A 21460-nucleotide genomic window follows, 5' to 3' on the forward strand; every position below is an offset into this window, starting at 1 on the left:
ATCCATGATTTGAAATATTTTTGAAACCTGATAATGGAGTTTTATTAATTACTAGCTGACCCGGTGCACTTCGCCACCCCAATTAGAAGAAAGAAATAGTACTATTAAGCCTCCCGCTCACTCGGGTCCATATAATCTTTATTTCATGTTTCTAAATTCATTGGTGAAGAAATTACTAAAAGTACCGTTCGAATATAGAAATAGTACCAAAAAGTCTACCCCTAGAATCCTAACTCACTTAGGACCATATATGTTTAATTTCATGTTTCTAAGTCCATTGTTATAGAAATTTCAAAAAAGTACCATTAGATTAATGAAAAAGTATCATAAAGTATCCCCTTGAATTTTCATTCACTTAGGACCATATATACTTGTAGTTTCCCACTCACTTGGGCCCATATAAGCTTTGTTTCATGTTTCTAGGTTCATTGGTGAGGAAATTATAAAAAGTACGAATAGAATAAAGTAAAAGTACCAAAAAGTCTCCCCCTAGAATTCTCACTCACTTAGAACCATATATGCTTAATTTCATGTTTCTAAGTCCATTGTAATAGAAAATTCAAAAAGTACCATTAGAAGAATGAAAAAGTACCTTTTTTATCCCCATTGCGATGGTAAAATATTATTAAAATAATTTTCTGTATCGTGGTGGGAGTTCATAGTAAAATATTCCAATGTCTATGTCAAATTATAGAAAAACATATTTTATGAAAAAGTACCAAAAATAAACACAATTTTTATACCTTAAGGGTTCGAATTTCCAAAAAAGTACCAAACTTATATTTTTTATTTTTTGATAAGTAAAGAATACGATTTAAATTTTGTTTGTATGTTTATTGGTTTAAAAAATACATAGGGTGCCAAAAAAGTACCAAAATACAGTTTTTACCCGTTTTCTCTCCTAAAAGGTTCGAATTTCGAAAAAGTACGAAACACCTGTCAGCTTATTTTTTAAATGGAGTAACATGCGATTTCAAGTTTTTTTTGTATCTTTATTAGTTTTGAAGATATAAGATTACCGGATTTACCCGTTTTTACCCTTTTTTATCCCTTCTTAGTGGATCGTTTTGGGGAGGGAGGAACCCACAGTTAAAATTTTATGATTCTAGCTTCAGTCGTTTGGGCTGTGGGATGATGAATCAGTCAGTCAGTCAGTCAGTAACGTTACTCTTTATATATATAGATTTGGTAAGATTTATAATGACAAATAATCACAGTTAAGAAGAAGTACGTTTGAATCTTATATGTCCTATTTTGGGACTTGGAACATTTTCTCTTTCATATCAGAAAGTCGAGGTGATTATAAATTTTTAAAATTAACTATTTAATTAAAAAAATTGTGATTTACATATTTTGGTTGAAATTTAATGAAGAAACCAATAATTAAAACAAGTAACAAACATATTTATACTCAATTCCATTTAAATGAGATAATAATTTTTAAATTTTTACAAAATAAAATGTCTACTACTAAAAACCAAAAATTGTAAAGCTGTGTATACTTTATTAGACATTTTATGTTTTCTTCACATATATGTCGGTTAACCGGTTTAACCGGTTTTTTCGAAGTTGGTTAATTTTCGGTTAACCGACAAACCGGATTTTTAAAAAGTCGGTCTTTTATAAAAACTACATATAAAAAAAAATTCCATTGTTTTTATTTTTTTATTTCAGTATTTTTCACTTTATTTTGTTCGGTGGGTTATAATATTTTTCCATATTTGAAATCTAGAGAAAATTACCTTTTTAATAATACCAATAACTTACATCAAAACCCAGTGGTTGATTTATCACCCCTTTTAATATATCTTTGCCCCTATATGCATTGTTAGATATGACCTTTTCCCATCTTTCTGAGAACATATGGATTCCGCGCCAAACTGCTCATCTTTTGAGGCCAAGAACGAATCAATACAATATCGGATAATCTGTTCCGAAATTAAGCGTATCCCAGAGAAAGCTTTTCTGCATCGATTGAAACAAATAGTAGTCGGACGGGGCAAGGTCTGGACTATAAGGCGGAACTTCCCAACCACTTTATTATAAATAGTTTTTGACTGGTATTGCAACATGTATCCGAGTGTTGTCATAATGGATTTTTACAGTTTAATGCCTGGCCTCATATTCTGGGAGTTTTTCGGCCAATTACACATGGCAACAAAATCGAAAAAATTTTGGAGGCTTTTTAAACGACTACACAATTTTGATGTATTGTGGTTCCAGTAGTACAAAAATGGTAAAATTTCTATGGAGAGATTTTTTTTAAATTTTTTTTCTAAAATTGTGAATTTTTTCAATTGTTTCACCACATAATTTATGATAACTTAAAAACGGCTAGTCCGCTATTATTGAAGTAAACTCAAAAATTTTCAAATTTGCATAACCTTTAATCCTGTTATATATTTCGTTTTAATGGGCTCAATAGTTTCTGAGTTATAATAACAAATTGAAGCAAAAAATATATTTTTTTATGTGAAAATAGAAAATTTTTGTGTTTTAAAAAAATCATGAAAAATCGAAAACGGCATAACTTGTTCAGGTTTATTACTTTGTCGCAAAGCCACATATAATATCAACAAAATGAGATATCGAAGATAAAAATCGATTGATTCTTTTCGAAGTTTTTCACAATTAAGTGAACTTGCTCATTTTCACATAATTTAACTTTTTTGTTTTATATACATAAAATTGAGTAGTTAATGTTCTTCTTTCGATTGATTGAATATTGAAAACATTTTCCCCATGCTATGTAGAAATTTTCACATATATATTGCTATTTAATCGGCTCAGTAGTTTCGGAGTTATAATAGCAAATTGAAGCAAAAAAATATATTTTTTATGTGAAAATAGCTAATTTTTTTGTTTTAAAAAAATCATGAAAATCGAAGACGGCAGAAATTGTTTAGATTTATTACTTTATCGCAAAGCCACATGTAATAGGATCAAAATGAGGTATTGATCATAAAAATCGATGGATTATTTATTCAGAATTAAGTGAATTCGCTTATTTTCTTTGAGTGTACATTTTATATGTACTTTGTTTTTGTTAAAATTTTTTTTACAATAATAAAACACATGTAAAATTTAAAAAATTTCAGTTCAAATTTACATAACCTTTAGTCCGTTTATATATTGCGTTTTAATCGGCTCAGTACTTTCCGAGTTATAATAACAAATTGAAGCAAAAAATATATTTTTTACGTGAAAATAGCAAATTTTTGTGTTTAAAAAAAAACTCATGAAAAATCGAAAACGGCAGAACTTGTTCTGGTTTATTACTTTGTCGAAATTTTAAAATGAATCAGTTGCATTCGGTGAAGGTTCTTTGTGAAGGTGTGGCCAGATTTAAGCAACTCATAATAGAAAGTACCCTTTTAGTCCAACCAAATACAAACAATTACCTTAGTGCCATGGATATTTCGCTTTGGTGTCAATTCGGCTGGTTGATCGGGCTTCACATACGCACTCTTATACTTCATGTTATCGCAGAGAATCCATTTTTCATCGCTGTAATGATTCGGTGCAAAAATGGTTTTCTTTTATAGCGTTAAAGCATCATTTTGGACATTCAAAATCGTCTTTTATGGTTACTCGGCTTCAAATCGTATGGTTCTCAATTTCCCAGCTTTTCGATGAATCCTGCTGCTCTCAAACGTTTTTGCCGCAAATGATTTTGCAAGTTCTTTTTGAGTTTAACAACAATCATGGAGTAATACTCCAATTTGTTAGCTGGACTGGGCAATATCTGTCTTCCATGTCAAAATCACCATTACTAAACCGAAAAAAAACCGATCGCACATTGAAACCAATGCAACACATTCACCATAATCTTTGTGGAGTAATCGGAGTGGTTCAGCTGCACTTTTTTTCAAATTAAAGAAGTAAAGCAAAACAGTAAAGCGACATTTTCGAAGCAAAAAAACTATGTTGTTTACACTATAGAGTTCAATAACTAAGTGAGAATAATTGGCAGATATGTACCCTTCAAAATGATATATCAGTTATTAAAAATAAAAATCGCGTTCAATAAAAAACGCCCGCATTTTGAAGTCATAATCATAAAAGAATGAGTTAAATAGATATTGCCAACAAGAAATCTTGGAAAATTTCCAAAAACTATTCTACAAGCGGACTGGATTTTATTTTTGTTATCGTCAGACAAGTGTCCTGCTGCTTGCACAAGTGTAAAGTAAAGTGCGATGGTGTTCAAAGTGACGAAATTTCCACTGTATTCTTCATATTAAATGTATAGTTCATATTAAATATTCAACAAATTCATTCCCATCAACTGTATATATTTTTTTATTTATTTATTTTTATAGTTAAACCACAAAAACTATATTTGAACACATTATTTCAAATTCATTATTCATAATGTTTAGCATTTTTATGTCATGCTCTTGTTTTTATCAATAACATTAATCAAAATTTATTAAATATTTATAAATCTGTTGTTACACATATTTAATGTGTTGTAAATAATCCGATAATTACAATTTTAGAATATATAAATTCAGCCACAACATATTTTCTAATTTTAATATTTATTTAATTAACAACTTACTTTGTTGTTGTTGTTGTTTTAAATGCTTTTAATAGCGATCTTAGTTTCTAATAGTTTCAGTTTCTTTTGTGATTCAGCTGTAAATGATAACAATTGTTGATATAAACTGAATAGTAATAAATAAAAAATAAGTGAAATTATTGATGAAGTGCATTACTTGAAATACAATTAATACTTTCTAGAGCGAATAGTAATGTATTTGTTTTGCACTTTGGTTTTATTATTAAAGTTTTTTTTCTGCGGTTAGAAATGTATTTTTATATTAGTTAAGGGTAAAAGTAATATCGTTTATTTTTGATTTGTTTATGCAAGCTATTTTCTCAAGTCTTTCTCCGACGGTTTCAACGAGCGGGAGATGGTTTGTGCGGTTCAGAACTGGTGATTTTGACACGAAAGACAAATATCACCCAGGCCAGCCAAAAATGTTTGAAGACCAATAATTGGAGGCATTACTCCTTCGAAAAGTAGGACACGTTTTTTATACCAAAATGTTCTCCGTAAATTTAACTTACAGAAAAAATTAAAAATTGTTATATGTTCTTAAAGAAAGTTTATCTATATATGTATATAAAAATGAAATGGTTCATTTATGTAATGGCATCACGTGAGAACGGCTGGAGCGATTTGTCTGATTTTTTTTAATCTATTCGAAATTTTCAGGAGATGGCTTGTATAGAAAAAAATTAAAAAATTCCGGGTAAAACTCGGATTTTTTTTTAGTCCAGTCAACTGTAATAAAAAAGCTCCCTAAAGTATGCAGTATAAATTTAGATATTTTATTTTAAAAAAAATAAGAACAGGCTGGTGTATGTGGGTTGGTGAAACTTGAAAAACTAAGATTAGTAAATGCTACCGGGCGAAGCCGGTTTATTATATGGTTGGTCAAGCCCGACCATATAATACCTTACATTAAGTAAATTAGCAAAATCATTTTTCTTTTAAAATTTTAATAATTTATTTTCGTAAATGATTTTCAGATGAGTGCTATGATGTGATCTATGACTAATTATGGACCGATCGTCATGAAATTTGCTTGTGTTATTTATGTCTATATAAAAGTATTCCAACATTTTTAAGATATTTATGCTGTTTAAAGGGATTTTCCGAAATTAACCCTATATGGGAGCTATGAGTAATTATGGATCGATCATCATAAAATTAGGTGACATGATTTCTGTATATATAAAACTTATTTGGAGATAAATTTGTGTAGATACCTTTATGAATTAAACATTTATGAAGGATAAAGTCCAATTTCGGGAGGACATTTGTATGAGAGCTAGGTGACATAATGGACCGATTACAGCCAGTTTGAATAGGCTTCGACCTTGGGCCAAATTTTATCGAAATATCTTTGTACTTTGCGCACAAGGTTTACATGGACAGTCAGACGGAAGGACATCGACTCAGAAAGTGATTCTAAGTCGATCGGTATACTTTAAGGTGGGTGTTCGACTAATATTTTTGGGAGTTACAAACATCAGCACAAATGCATAATACCCTTTCCACTAGGGTGGTGTATGGTATAGAAAGTGTTATGTCACCTTTTTGCCCAAAAACAGCAAAAATCTATTATTTTTTTAAAATTTAAATTGAAAATCGTTTTTTTATGGATCCATAATTAAAATTTTAAAATTTCAATTTTGAAATGCCTATAACTCGGAAATTATAAGAGATAAATAGCACACGCAAGCATAGTTTTTCAAGACATAGGCTAGCGCTTCCCAAAATATAAAAAATCTTTGAAGTCGGATGGGAAACAAAAAAATTGACGTGTTTAAAAATTTTACACTACTTTGAGCCCCCATAGCGCCGCCCCTGGAGCATTTGTAAAGTCAATTTTAATAACTTAAGCTCGAATACTCCTTGTCTACGCCAATGTCAAATTTTTGCAGACCAGCCGTTTAGAAATGACAGATTTATTTCCAACAAATTTTGTGTAATGGCAAATGCTTTAAATAAATTTATATTGAACAAATGTTTCTAAATAAAAGCTAGTAAATATTTGAAAAAATTTCGAATTTTTAAGACATACAAATGGGCACGGGCTCTGTTTCTAGAATTAATTCTTCTACCAGACTATAATTCGGGAATGTATAATAAAGGGTGTTTCAAAAGCGTTTTTAAAATCTATCCAATTGGCTTTAAAATTAAGTAATTGTATGGTAACGACTCGTACCTGGCCTTATCTAGAGATCCAATTTTCACACACCCTCCATTCGAAAATTTTAAATTGTGAAGCACACTTTATGTTAGATTCCAATAAACAGAATTTCCGCTTTTGGAAACGATGATAATCCTTAAGCCATTGTCAAAAAACCATAATATCCGGAAAAACTCACTGGTTGGTGCGCTTTTGTGGCCGGAGGAATCATTGGACCATATGTCGTTATGAATAACTAACTTTTTCGTGATTCAATTGGAAGGCATTAGTATTGCAGACATGTGATTTGACGAACAAATAATTTCACGAAATGGCCCTATTAACTGGCCACCTCTTTTATGTGATTAGATGGCATTAGATGTTTTACTCTGTGTATATGTAAAATCCCAGGTCTATGCAGATAAACCAGAAACTATCAAGCACTTGGAAGAGAATAATCGACGAATTAATGCCGAATTACAACCAGATTTACGATAATTGCCGTGACGGTAACATGACCGAAATCTAATTTAAACATTAATGCCATAAAATTATCTGATTAATAAAGCCAATTTGATGGATATTAAAAACCTTTTTCTCTGTTCCATTTCAATTTAAATTTCTACGCCTCTATACACACAAACCTATATATATTAATATGAACATGAAATCAAATTTAAGACGACTCTTTTATGAAAGTGTTAAAAATTACCATATACCTCCTAATACACACCATTTGTTTTAAATACTTAAACTAATATTTACTTATTGTATTAAATAAACAAATATTTGAGCTTTAAATTAATAAGCAAAAAAACATTCACTTTATTTGCAATACAAGCAATATATTCTATATATTATAGGTACATATGTGTACCTATTTATATACAGCAAATACAACACATTTTTCTAGTTGTTTCTAGTTTTCTTTTCGCAACAGGAAACGGATGTAGAAATACACACACACCCACATATGCGTGTACATATGTTTTTAGTAATTTTTCTGTTTGACACACTGCTTCTACAGGCTGTAATCACACACCATAAACATTAGTTTGAGTGCCTAAACAAATTGCTAAAAGAAGGATTTATTAGACCAAAACTGTATGCTAAAAATTCCCAATTCATATTTATCTAAATAATCTAATAGTGAAATTAATACAACTAAATATTAAACATATTTAAAATTAAGGCCAAAAAAAGTAAAAGAAGTCTTATCTTCAATATAATGGGCGAAATGTTTTCAAATTTTAGCCTTCAATTTTAAACCTTTAGCTATGATCGTCTTCCATCTTTTTGGTAACGTATGGATTCTGACCCAAAAGAACTGCTCATCTTTTGAGTCCAAGAAAGAATCAAGGCTATAGCGGATACTTTATTCCCAGAGAGAGTTCCGCATCGATCGAAACAAATAGCAGTCGGATGGGGCACGGTATGTATTATAAAACGGGTGATGCAAAACTTACAAACCACTTCATTCTAAATAGTTTTTTTACAGGTATTGCAAAATATGGAATAGCGTTGTCATTTATGTCTGATCGTTTTTCTGCCAATGCTTGCTTCAATCGAATCGGTTGCGTTCGGTATAGGTTCCCTGTGAAGCTCTGGTCAAATTTTAAAAACCGTTTAACCGTGTAATATAAACCGAATAAACCGGTTAACCGAAAATCAACATTTTAAATAACCGGTTCTTTAAAAACCGAGATTAAGAAGAAAAACCGGGTTTTCGGTTAACCGGTTATCCGGTTTATAAACACTAAATGGGATGAAATTTATTTTTTTGTATGTCCAATTACTAAACCTAAAACTTACTAGAAAACTTTTCGCCATTTTAACTCGAACTGAAGACTTTAAATAAGAACTTAATGCTTGCTGTCCAAAAATATAAATGAAAACTAACTCCGAAGATCACAGTTTAGAAAATTATTACATTTTTCCTTTTAACTATTTTCTAATAACTATTTTCTAACACTCATATTTCTGACCAAAATTCGATTTTTTATACAAAAACTCAAAATATCTAAATTCGCTAATAACTTGGCCAATAAGCGTTTAATCAAGAAAAGGACCTCGATCTGTAATCACTCATATTACTTAATAAATTAAATTTTTTATATAAAAAATCAAAATATCTAAATTCGCTAATAACTTGGCCAATAAGCGTGGAATCAAGAAAACGACCTCGATCTGTGATTACTCATATTTCTGACCAAAAATCGACTTTTTATATAAATTTTTCCAATAAGAGTTTAATCAAGAAAAACAGCTCTATCTTTGACCACTCTCATTTCTTCGCTAATAACTTGGCCAATAAGCGTTTAATCAAAATTATTACATTTTTCCTTTTAACTATTTGTGCCGGATTCAAACCAGCTCAACCTTATTTTGATATACACAATTTATGAAAATGTACACATTTCGTTATATGGAAGCAAACTCAATTGTTTGTGCTGACAAAAGCCAGGAAACATATGACACATGTACACACATTCACAAACACTTACATACATATGAATGTTATAATTAATTTTATGGCTACACTTAAATTAGTAATTGGCCTAAACCAACATTTGAACGATTACTATTGTTTGACAACACACATAGACGTGAGTGGGTGTTTTGCACTACGAAAGAAATTAATTGCCAGGAACAGCAACAACCTTATATAAGTAGAATTATCCAAATTACGCTCATAATTTACGACACATGATTATGATGTGGGCTCAACAATGTGTCATTTAGGATGGTTATTTATTAGAAATTATTGAAGTAAAAATCCAATATGATTTTAAAGATTTGTTAAGCTTAGTTATTCAATGAGAAGTTATTTGGAAATATGTTGTTAAGCAAAGGTGAGAGAGAATTTTTTGTTGTTACAATTAGTAGTAACATTATTAGGTAAAATCTTCTATCTATATAAATAAAAATCAAATGTTGTTCGTTGGTAATTGCATCAGTAGAAAACGGCCAGACAGATTTAGATCGATTTATCTAAAATCGGAAAACGGCTACTTCGATTTGGATAATTTTTTGTTTAAATTATCATACTAATCCAATTTATATTTTTACTGAAAGAAAAATTGACCACGCCAATTTTTTTTCGATATATCTAAAATCGTAAGACTCCTGGAACAATTTAATTAATATTATTTTAATATTCGCAATACATAGTCCGCAAAAGTTTTTACATAAATAAAAAATGTCCATCTGCAAAATACATCGGTCTGTGATAAAACATAATTCGATTACTTGTATAAAAACTCACAATAGCTTAAATCGATAATAACGTTTAATCAAGAAAAGGAGCTCAATCTGTGATCACTCATATTTCTGACCAAAAATCGATTTTTTATATAAAATCTCAAAATATCTAAATTCGCTAATAACTTGGCCAATAAGCGTATAACCAAAAAAAGGACCTCGATCTGTGATCACTCATATATCTTAACAAAAATCGATTTTTTATATAAAAACTAAAAATATCGAAATTCGCTAATAACTTGGCCAATAAGCGTTTAATCAAGAAAAGGACCTTAATCTGTGATCACTCATATTTCTGACTAAAAATCGATTTTTTATATAAAAACTCAAAATATCTATATTCGAAAATAACTTGGCCAATAAGCTTTTAATCAAGAAAAGGACCTCGATCTGTGATCACTTATATTTCTTAACAAAAATCTATTTTTTCTATAAAAACTCAAAATATCTAAATTCGATAATAACTTGGCCAATAAGCGTTTAATCAAGAAAAGGTGCTCGATCTGTGATCACTCATTTTTCAGACCAAAATTCGATTACTTATATAAAAGCTCAAAATATGTACATTGATTTATTCTGTATTCTGTTTTTGCAAGACTTAGGTTTTTGACAACAAAGTTAGGTTCTATGTATATTTCATTCTATGTCCTATATGAATAAAAATTATCATTCAATAATAATTTTTTTTTTCTGTTTGACTATTTTTACCCTTTTCAAACCGCTTCTCACAAATTCACAAATCGAACACGTGCATTTTTTAACTTGGACAGGACAACGTCTATCGGGTCAGCTAGTATAAATGAATATTTATAGAGGAAATGTAGCCGTTGCCTGGTGGGAGTGTCCGATTTGAATTCTAACACTTCATATAAAGGGATATGTCACTTTAACATGGCTTTGGCTTGTTAAAGTGATAGAGAAACTGTGACAGTAATTTAACTAATCCAATCGAACTTGATATTTATACCCTACATCAGCATAGTGAAGAGGGTATTTTGCATTTATGCTGATGTTTGTAATGACCAGAATCACATTTAACGATCCTGTCCATCCGCCCGTCTAGCTGGCTGTCCAAGTAAACTCGTACGCAAAGTTAACACAAATTAAATATAGAAATAGAGTATTGGTCATAAAATAGAATTGCAGATTATTGATAAGATTTTTTATCAAATATGATTACAATTAATGGGTATTGAAAATAGTCAACTTTTTGCAAACAAATTGATAAGCAAAGTGATAGCTATCACATGTTCCACAATTGACTCAAATGATCCACTTGAAATTTTGAACAGTTCAAATTTAGTTTCAAAATGGAATAAATAAGTATTAAGTTATTCATGCAACAACAAAATATATATAAAATGTTAATAAATATATATATTTTTTGTTGTATCAACCATATGTTAAATGAGACAGTAATAATTTTTAAAATATATAATTTTCTATCACCTTCGCCTCCAATTCTTCCCTTGACCCTCAACTCTTGAATGAGCAAGCACTCAATCAATAAAATTTTATAATAATTGGCTTATTTACAATTTCCATTTCTTTTGTAAATTAGCAGAGATTGTTTCCACTTGAAAACATTTTAAAAATGTTTTTCATTTACTTGAATTACATACTTGAATAAAATTACTGGCGCTTATATTATAAATAGGAATATTGATAAGATAGTGGTAGACAAAATAGATATAAAGTATCTTTTCGAAATCAAGCTAAAAATAGCCAACTATAGTTTGTTGGCTTTTTAGTTTAGTTGTTTTCTTAAACTAGATATCTTCTTTCTTTAACAAAGAAATTAATACTTTAGGAGAATTCAGCTTTATTCTAATCCAAAAATATGTATACCCTACACCACCATAGTGGGGGGGGGAAGGTATAATACGTTTGTGCAGTTGTTTGTTATGCCCAAAAATATTAATCTAACACCCACCTTAAAGTATATCTATCGACTTGTAATCACTTTCTGAGTCGATTAAATCACAGAAATCGGGCCGAAATCACCTAGCCCCAATACAAATGTCCTCCCGAAATTGGACTTTATCGGTCATAAATGTTTAATTTATATAGGTATTTACACAAATTTCGCTCCAAATAAGTTTTATATATACGAAATTCATGTCACCAAATTTTGTTACGATCGATCCATAATTAGTCATAGCTCCCATATAGACTCGCTTCCGAAAATCACTTTAACGTGCATAAATCTCTTAAAAATGTTGGTATACACACAAAATTCAACATAAATTACTTTCATATAGACATAAATCACACGATCTAATTTCATGGTGATCGGTCCATAACTGATCATAGCTCCCATATAAGGCCCACTTCCGAAAATCAGTCACGAATATAAATAATGTTTTTGGACAAACATTTACTTAGTGTAGAGCATTGGTAGGCGTTCATATTGTTGAGATTGCGAACATTTTCGTGAATTTACACGTACACAACCCGAAAGTAAACAAAACACACAGCAAGAGTGTAAAAAATACAAATAACTGATTTAGTTGCAAACAATAGAGCGTAAAAATACAAATATTTCATTCTGTTGCTTAATGTTGTTGCAATTTTTTTATTTTTAACCCATACATGCACACAAACTACAATTTCTCTTTTTGCGCTTCCCTGGTGTAGAGTATTATATGGTCGGGATTGAAACACCATATTTTCTTACTTGTTTTTTTACACATGTGGCGTATGATTAATATTAATTATAGTTGTTACTCGTAAAGTAGTGGGCATATTGTTATAAATTTTTGTTCATGTATGAAAAATCTCACAATGAATCAAAAACTTAAGAAATGCGAAATTAACCCTAAGCTCTCTTTTGTTGTGTCTTATTTATGATTTTCTGGTTGAATTTTCCGTTTTGGTTTATTCAGGGACTTATAGTAAAATTTCATGGAGAATATTTTTGCGGAATATTTTAACCCCTTAAATCCCTGTTCTCATGGTGTTTTTTGCTCTTTTTTAAAAGAATTACAAAAAAAGACCCACGCCTTGGGGATTTAGATGGTTAACATATTCTACAAAAATGTTCTCCGTAACATTTTACATAACTTTGCTGAACGCATTTTATACGTAAAATGTAAGGATCACATGGTTTCTTATGCCGATTAACAATAAGAATTTGCCAGAGCTGGGAAATTTTAACTCCCCCTCAAATGAAATTCAGACGTAAACTTTCAAAATGCCAATACAGGTGTATTTTTTTGTCTCCTCTATCAAAATTTATTGGTCGGACCTCGTAATTTTTTTTGTTGTACAGTGTTATTTCTATGTAGTACGAACTACGAAATATTTCTTCGAATTAATAAGAATGTTGTCTTTTGTATTCATATTGTGTTTTCCAAACAAAAGTATATTTAATAACACTGTCCAACAGCATTTTTGGAAGAGAATAGCGACCCTACAATTCTGAAAGGGCATGCTGCTGGTCTATATTTTTTTTTATAGTGGGTCAAAGTTTTAGTTTTTTGATCGAAGGGAGCATTATACTAACTGCAAAAAATGTTAATGTCTGAGGGAATTCTTATTTTCAGAGTTATATTGTGGATTTTTATGAGGAACATTTATGTGTACAATTTTAAACCTTTACCTTCTCTCTTTAGGGTTCAGTTTGAACATTTTTTTCGAGAAAATCAAAAAATATGCTTTCAAAAAGGCCACCTTGAGTCTCACATTTTTTCAAAAAATCTCCAAAAATCTATTTATGTTCGGAATGAGAAGAAAAGATCTACAAAAAACATACATATATATTAGAGCCCTGCATGGGTGACTCTATTTGTCACACACAATGAGTAATCTATTGCTTTGCACTCAACTCATTTGTTGTTTTGAATATTATTTCCAAAGTGTACGTACCATAGAGAAAACACATAGAGCGGAAACTCTCCTGTCAAAGACCTAACTCAGTTGTCAAAAACCTAAGTGGTGAGAATGTATTAGTAAAAAAAACTATGTGAAAACAAAAACAACACTCGTATGTGTAACTTTTTTGAGTAATTTTTTTGTTTGGATTTTTTTCTAGTTTCCGCTCTATGTTCTATATGGTACGTAATTTTGATGTTAATAATTTTTGTTCTACTCAATCATTGCGAGTATTATTATGTATGTGTACGTCTACATTCAAATCGAGTAAGTAAACAACTTACGTATATAAAAAGAATACAAAATAAATATTCTGAATCGAGTGAATCGAGTTTTAAATGCCAAAATAAAAATAATTAATGCAAATTATAATAAAAAAACATGAAATCCATCGTATACAGAATATTGATTTAAGAAATATAACTGCTGTTTTCGACATAATTCAACCCTTTGAAGAAGCCTCGAAGATACTAGAGTGTATTTCTCTCCCTCCAACAATTCATTTGGTCTACATTTATGTAAACAGCCTTCTAAAGAAATGCGCTGAAAACAATGAGGTTATAGGTATTGCCAAGGCTTTGAAAAACGAGCTTAGGCACTACTTGGAAACTGTCGTTTTTTCTAATTTGACCATCTGGCATCGAGTTGCACTATTTCTGTTCCCACCTGCAAACAAATTGCTAAGTTTCTCTGCAGAAGATCGAAATCTTATAAAATTGAAATGTATTCAGTTGATACAAAGCCTAATACAGAATTGTGAGCCTATGACAGAACCACAATAACAATCAGTAGCTCCAATCTCATCGAAAAATTTAGAACTGTTTTCAGATTATATTCGATCATCTGATTTTCATACCAACGAGGATTCAGTGGCCTCAGAGTTGAGACGATACTAAACAACATAAGTGTCCTTTTTTGATGATTTCGACACATTTAAGTGGTGGGATTCGCATAAGAACGAGTTCCCCTTTTTACACAAATTGAGCTGCCGAATCTTAGCAATACCTGCAAGTAGCGCACCTTCAGAAAGGGTTTTCTCTTGTACCCGTAACGTAATTTCTGAAAAACGATGCTCGATTGCCTCAAATGATATTGCGGTAAATCAAATTATTTTTTTACACATGAATCACAAAAAATGCAGTTCCACAAGAAGTAGATGCTCTCTTCTTGTGGTCCTTATATTTTATATTTTTCAATTTACAGTAGTTTTGCTTACATCTCCAGATAACATTTAAATATAATTATTACATGAGTTAGATTAATAAAATATAATCTCGCTATAAAAATTCATAAGAAAAAAGTAATTCGTTCAAAGAATTTCATTATAATTAAATCACATAATAAAGCCCTCTATAATTCGATTCACTCGCTGTTTTGCACTCGATTTGAAACACAGAAACACTCTCAATACTCATATAATGCTATACTATTTACATTCATGTATTTTGCTTTATTTGAAATTTTTGTCAAATACGTTTTTGTTTTGAATAAATTATTATATTCATTCAAAAAACAATGAGTGAGTCAAAAACAGTGCTTGAAAAAAATTAAATGTTTTAAAATATTATTTAAGTCACTCATGCAGGGCTCTAATACATATGTAGCTTATCGCTTTTTTTAATTCTGCTCGATCTTTTCTTGTTTTTTAGATGTGCCGGGCCTATGGATTGTCGACATTTTTTTAAAAATATCACCTATATTTGCTATAAAATTCTGAACAAAATCGAAATAACTTGCTAACAGTTATCTTGTACATATAAAAAGTTACATGCATAAAAAGCTGGAACATATAAAAAAGGCCGTATTTTTTAAATTACTTTGCTACCTGCAAATATTTAAAAAAAAAATTTCGACCTTCAGTAAACCTTAAGCAAAAATAAAAATAAATAAATCAACCTATTTAACTCTTGACTTAAAAGAGATAACTTACATGTGTATGGATGTTGTTTTGTAGATCTTCTTAAGTACTATTTATATTTTAAATTTCAGCTCATTCTTAGAATATTTTAATCCTTAAATAATAAAGGACTTTTTTGATTTTCTCGAAAAAAGGGTCAAATTGACCCCTAAAGAGAGGAGATAGAGGGTTAAGATCTTCCACAAAGTTTATCCCCATAAAAATCCATAATATTACTCTGACAATAAGATTTCTCTTAGACATTAAATTACAACATTTGTTTCAGTTTGTATAATGCTCTCGTCTATCAAAAAATAAAAACTTTGACCCAATGTAAAAAAAAATTCAGACCAGCTGGACAATAAGTTTAATCTACAAAAATTATCTACTCACCATGCCCTTTCAGAATTATAGGGTCGCTATTCTGTGCCAAAAATACTGTTGGACAGTGTAATTAATTTCTTAATTTTTCAATGAATTTATTTTAAAATTTTCATTTCATAGTCAACAAACATATAAAGAGTACAATAAATCAACATTTCAGTAAAATTGTGTAAACGACCATCATTATTCATTTATTTTAATTATTTTTGTTTTCAATATGATTTACATAAAAACAAACATGTTTATTTAGAAATGGTTCGTTACCCAATAAATAATCTTTTCAATTCCTTATAATTTCTGCAAATATTCTTAAAATTTTATGAGTTACAGTATTTAAAAAAAAACATCCATAATTAATATTAATTATACGCCACCTATATGAAATAAGAAATTATTTTATTTAACAAATTTTGCTATAGTCTTAATTTCGTTAAATAAACGTAGATTTTATAAATTAACCGGGATATATATATTGACATATCGATGCATTTCAATATGGCAAGTCTCCGATACATTGACTAAATCAGTTTTGATCATGGTGAGAAGTGTTTCGAAACAATGTGGGTAATGTATGTAAATTGATAATCATACACGCAGAGAAAAAATATAATTGGGCATGGTTACTGTATCCATTTATATAGTGTTACAAGTTTTTTAACTATATTATAGTCACAGTAACCATTTACATGATTGTGGTAACCATAATATGGTTAACTTACGATTCACATGATTGTCTCAACCATATATATGGTTACAGTAAACATATATATGTTTGTGACAACCATTTATATGATGAAGGACTTATCATATTATGGTGCTCTCGGCTTAAGGCTTATCATAATCTGAGAACAACATATTATGATAAAATTATTCATCATAAATATGGTTGCCACAAACATATATATGTTTACTGTAACCATATATATGGTTGAGACAATCATGTGAATCGTAAGTTAACCATATTATGGTTACCACAATCATGTAAATGGTTACTGTGACTATAATATAGTTAAAAAACTTGTAACACTATATAAATGGTTACAGTAACCATGCCCAATTATATTTTTTCTCTGCGTGTAGTGATGTATTCACGATTAAAAAAAGATTTTTATTTCATTAGGTACATAAATGATGAGAGTTTGAACTTAATTACTTGACTTACGTGTATTTAGGAATAAAGTTTTAAAATTTGTATGCAATAAAGTTGACTCTAAGTCAACATATAATTTTAAGCATATTTATGATTATAATTTATAATAAAACTCTTGTTATTTGAAGTAAATTAGTTTTCTGACTTTAATAATTCAAAGAATTCTTTTCAACTAAAAACTTGAAGAAATTTCAAACATTTCACTAGATTTCTTTATATAATGAACTTTATGCAGATAAATTCAATCAGTATCTTACAATTTAATTTTATAAAAACACTTACACGCATAACTACACATTTGGTCTTCGATCATCAACCAATTAAAATAAATAAATTTAAAAAAAAAATTAAATGAAAATAAATTTATGAAAATATAAACACACACACAAACATACAATTATAAATGCATATACATTAAGGTGGCCAAAAAAAATAGTTCTGATTGTTCCCATTTTAAGATAAGATTTCTAAAATTGTTTGTTATGGCGTCAATATTTGCTGATCTGGATCAAAGGATAAAAAGGTCCTTCTTAAAGGACCTTTTACCGGATATATATTAAATATTGGTATTATGTGAAAGATCCTGGAAAGATGCTTTCAATGCTGTACTAGAAATTGTGGTGTAAGTTAAAAAATATTTAAACTTTTGCTAATTTTCAAAAAAAAATGTAAAAAGGTCTCCTGAAACAAACTTAACTTTAATTTTAGTTGGGAATATCCAGAATTTATGTTTCCGCCTGTATAAACTGGACCACCCTAATGTACATAATAGAGTGTGTGGGAATAAATCCATATGAATAAATAACAAACATTTCCAAACATACATAGTCCCTCATATACAATATATAAACTATAATATGTACGAACTTACTTACTTACGTTTATGTAGTATATACAATTATTATTGCAATAAAATTTCCATAAAATGCTTTTAGCCAAATTTGCTACATGAAAATCTGTAAATATACATATAAAATAGAAAATTTCATTAAAACATGTGCTGGCCAAGTCCAGGGTAATAAAAATAAATGTTAAATAAATTTATTTAATCTGTATACTATGTGGGTGAGTTTGTTTATTTTTCTTTGTTTTTATAGGAATAAACAATAAATAAATACATTGACATTTAATGAAAATATATTATGAATAGCGCTATACATATTTAAATTCTATGTTTATGGCAAAAACTGTAAACGTTGATAAGAATAAATTAAATATTAATGCTAGCTAGGTATGAATAATGAAATGTATTTTGTGAGATCTACACTATAATTAATGTCAGTTTGAGCCCAGAAGGTTTGACATAAATATAATGTGTTTTTAATTGTTATTATATACATACATATTTTAGGATTTATTTGTGGAAAACAATTAATCATTTCTTTAACATTATACAATAGTTAGAATATTAGGTTGGGTTATTTAGCAACAAAACCAAAATAATTTTCTGTGTATTTTGGGATGAATTCTCTAAATATAAAAAATTTACAATGAATTTATAATTGCATATTTAAAAAATAAACAGGTAAACAATTTAAAGAAGTACAAGATTTTTGAATCTAGGCAAAAAATAATTCAAAATGCGAACAATTAAGTTTGAGTTTTTTTTCAATATGATGAAGAGTTATAGAGAATTTCCATTTTAAAATGGCTCGATGTACAAATTATGCATGTTTCAATTAATTTATTTTATATAAAACAATAAACTTTTGCTTTGAATTCGTTTTATTCTTAAGTAAAATAAACAAAGAAGGATACTCTGTAATTGCATTGGTCATGAAGAAGATATGCATGCGTATACTTAATATTTAATTATAATTAATTAAATATTAAGTATACGCATGCATAAATCCCACTGTTGATCCTAAAGCTATGCAATACTTTTTGTGCTATACACTAACATTTGATTGTGTTGCGTATGAGCAATATTTTTGTGAATCAGAAAAAGCATACAAATTTAAACTGCATAAAATTGTTTTTAGGACAAATGTTTTTTATTTTCAAAATTAAATAAAGAAGAAAAGTTTAGAAACTATTAAAAAATAATTGAATTTTTTAAATCGAATTAAATTAGATCTTTTAAAAACTTCATTCGTAATAAATGTTTTTCATATGAATTCGTTCATATTTTTAATTGCTTAATTAATTCCTTATAAAAACATTAAATTTATGATTAATTCAAATCAATTACAAATTATGTTGCTTAATTTTTCATCACTTAGAATCTAATTTGTTAAAGGTTAAACAAATTGTTTTATTAATTTTATAAATGTTAGCATGAAGAGCAAATGTTGAATGAATTTAATTATGAAATTATTAAACAATCAATGTATGTACATATTCTATATTGAATAGGTGAAACGCTGATATTTTTGAATTCAGTATTATTTTTTTTTCTTAATTGAGCTCAAATTGAATAGATAATTAGGAAGAAAATTATTGGACTCTTAATTTTTTCAAATATCGACTAATTTAAAATTTGTTTAAGAAGAAAAATGGAATTTGTACTTAGTTTCGCGTGTATGCAAGAGCTATGCGGTTTTTAAAGAACTTTGTAGTAGACCAAAAATATTGTTTTGTATCCGCCCATTTTTCTAAATCTCTCAAAAGAATTTTTTATAAAAAATGATTTTCTCTATAAGATAAGATTTATTTCAAACATTAACAAAATATTATTTAAAAAGCACGAAATTTGAAAAAATCGGAAGCTGTACCATTGTTTAAAAAATTCTGTAACGTTCAATCGATTTCTGGCACGGATTCTTAAAGGGTATTCCAATAGGGACTTCCGAACTTCGACAGTTGGTAGCGGCCATATTGTTGAAGCTACATCTATCGAATTGGCTCTCATTTATTTAGCTGACACGAGAAGATCCAAGAGGGTCTAATGAATCCCGTTTGTCACTGTTTGCTGTGGATTTTGGGCTGGGAGCATCCGGTCCACAATTTGTTGTGATCGACGTTGGCTAGGCTATCACTATAGGTCTATAATTTCCAAATTCTTTTAGCTTGAATTGGATCCATATATCGTTGATATCGACGTTGGCTAGGCTGGAGCTACGAGCAATTGCATTGGGCATTCTGTATATGAGGGCATGGTAACCTTACGTGTAGGTGATGTGAACTGGCCAACGATAATGTTTTCTTATTCGCAGGTCTATGCGAATAAGTCACAAACCACAGCATCCATCAAAGCCAACATAACATATGTCATCGGTCAAATTCAGCCAGATTTATGCGCCAGAGTCATGAACAATTTGATATTTCGGATGATTTTAGCTACTAATGAACAAAATAAAGCCGACCCAAAACAAATCAATTTTTTAAAATCAGCTCTAATATTCCATCCATTAAAAGTTTGTTTTAAAATTTACTTAGCGAGGTGATTAATACAACTGATTTTTTTCAATTCAGATCACATTTTCTCTTACTTTCTATTTATGTAGTACTGGTAATGCATTGAAGCGTTTATTATTAATCATCAAAATGTGGAATTTTATCGAAATTCAATCGGGTTATGGGTAAGACATCTTACTAAATTTTATAAAATAATAAATTAATCTTAGTTAAAAATGTACAAGAACAGATAACACAATTTTGAAGGGTCATTTATATAGATTTTACTATTACTTGAAAAATTAATGTTTTCATAAGTCTTTGGTCAAATACACATATCTCCTAAGCCAATAAAACACTCTGCTACAAAATAACACTTTTTGTCAGAACTTAAAAAGTGACCTAATGGAGGTTGTAGGCCTAGGTGAGGATATACTAAAACCGTTTTCAAAGATTTTGAAACAACCTCAAAATTTTGAGTTATTTTGAAAAAACTGTTTTAGGGTAGGTCGTAGTACTTTAGTACCTCTAATTCACACATTTTTAGACTGATTTCAAAATTTTAAACAGTTATGGATAGATAAAGAATTAAGCTTTCATAAAATGTATGCATAAAATCTATATTCCAAGAAATTGTTTAAGTTTTTATAAATAGTTTCGCTTTCCTTTTTATTTTTTTTCGTAATTTTTCAAATTCAACAATAATTATTTTAATTTTTATCTATGAAACAGTGTAAAGACAGTTTTATATAGACAAAAACGAGACATTAGTTGTTAAAATCGATTTATACTTGCCAAAGTTATTAAACTTTTTCGAAAAAAGTTCGATAAAATTTACCTTGTAAATTAAAA

The 21460-nt window shown here is 29.2% G+C and overlaps 1 protein-coding gene across 1 annotated transcript in view; it reads right to left on the reverse strand.

Annotated features, from left to right (window-relative positions):
- LOC135957341 (uncharacterized) overlaps positions 1-4664 on the reverse strand; it is an 83237-nt gene extending 78573 nt beyond the window's left edge. Inside the window, exon 1 of the mRNA XM_065508068.1 lies at positions 4565-4664. The gene's annotated coding sequence lies outside the window, so the exon portion shown is untranslated. The remainder of the gene's footprint in view (positions 1-4564) is intronic.
- Between the last annotated feature and the right edge of the window lie 16796 nt (positions 4665-21460).

Source organism: Calliphora vicina, chromosome 4, assembly GCF_958450345.1.
Source record: "Calliphora vicina chromosome 4, idCalVici1.1, whole genome shotgun sequence".
Lineage (NCBI taxonomy): Eukaryota > Metazoa > Arthropoda > Insecta > Diptera > Calliphoridae > Calliphora > Calliphora vicina.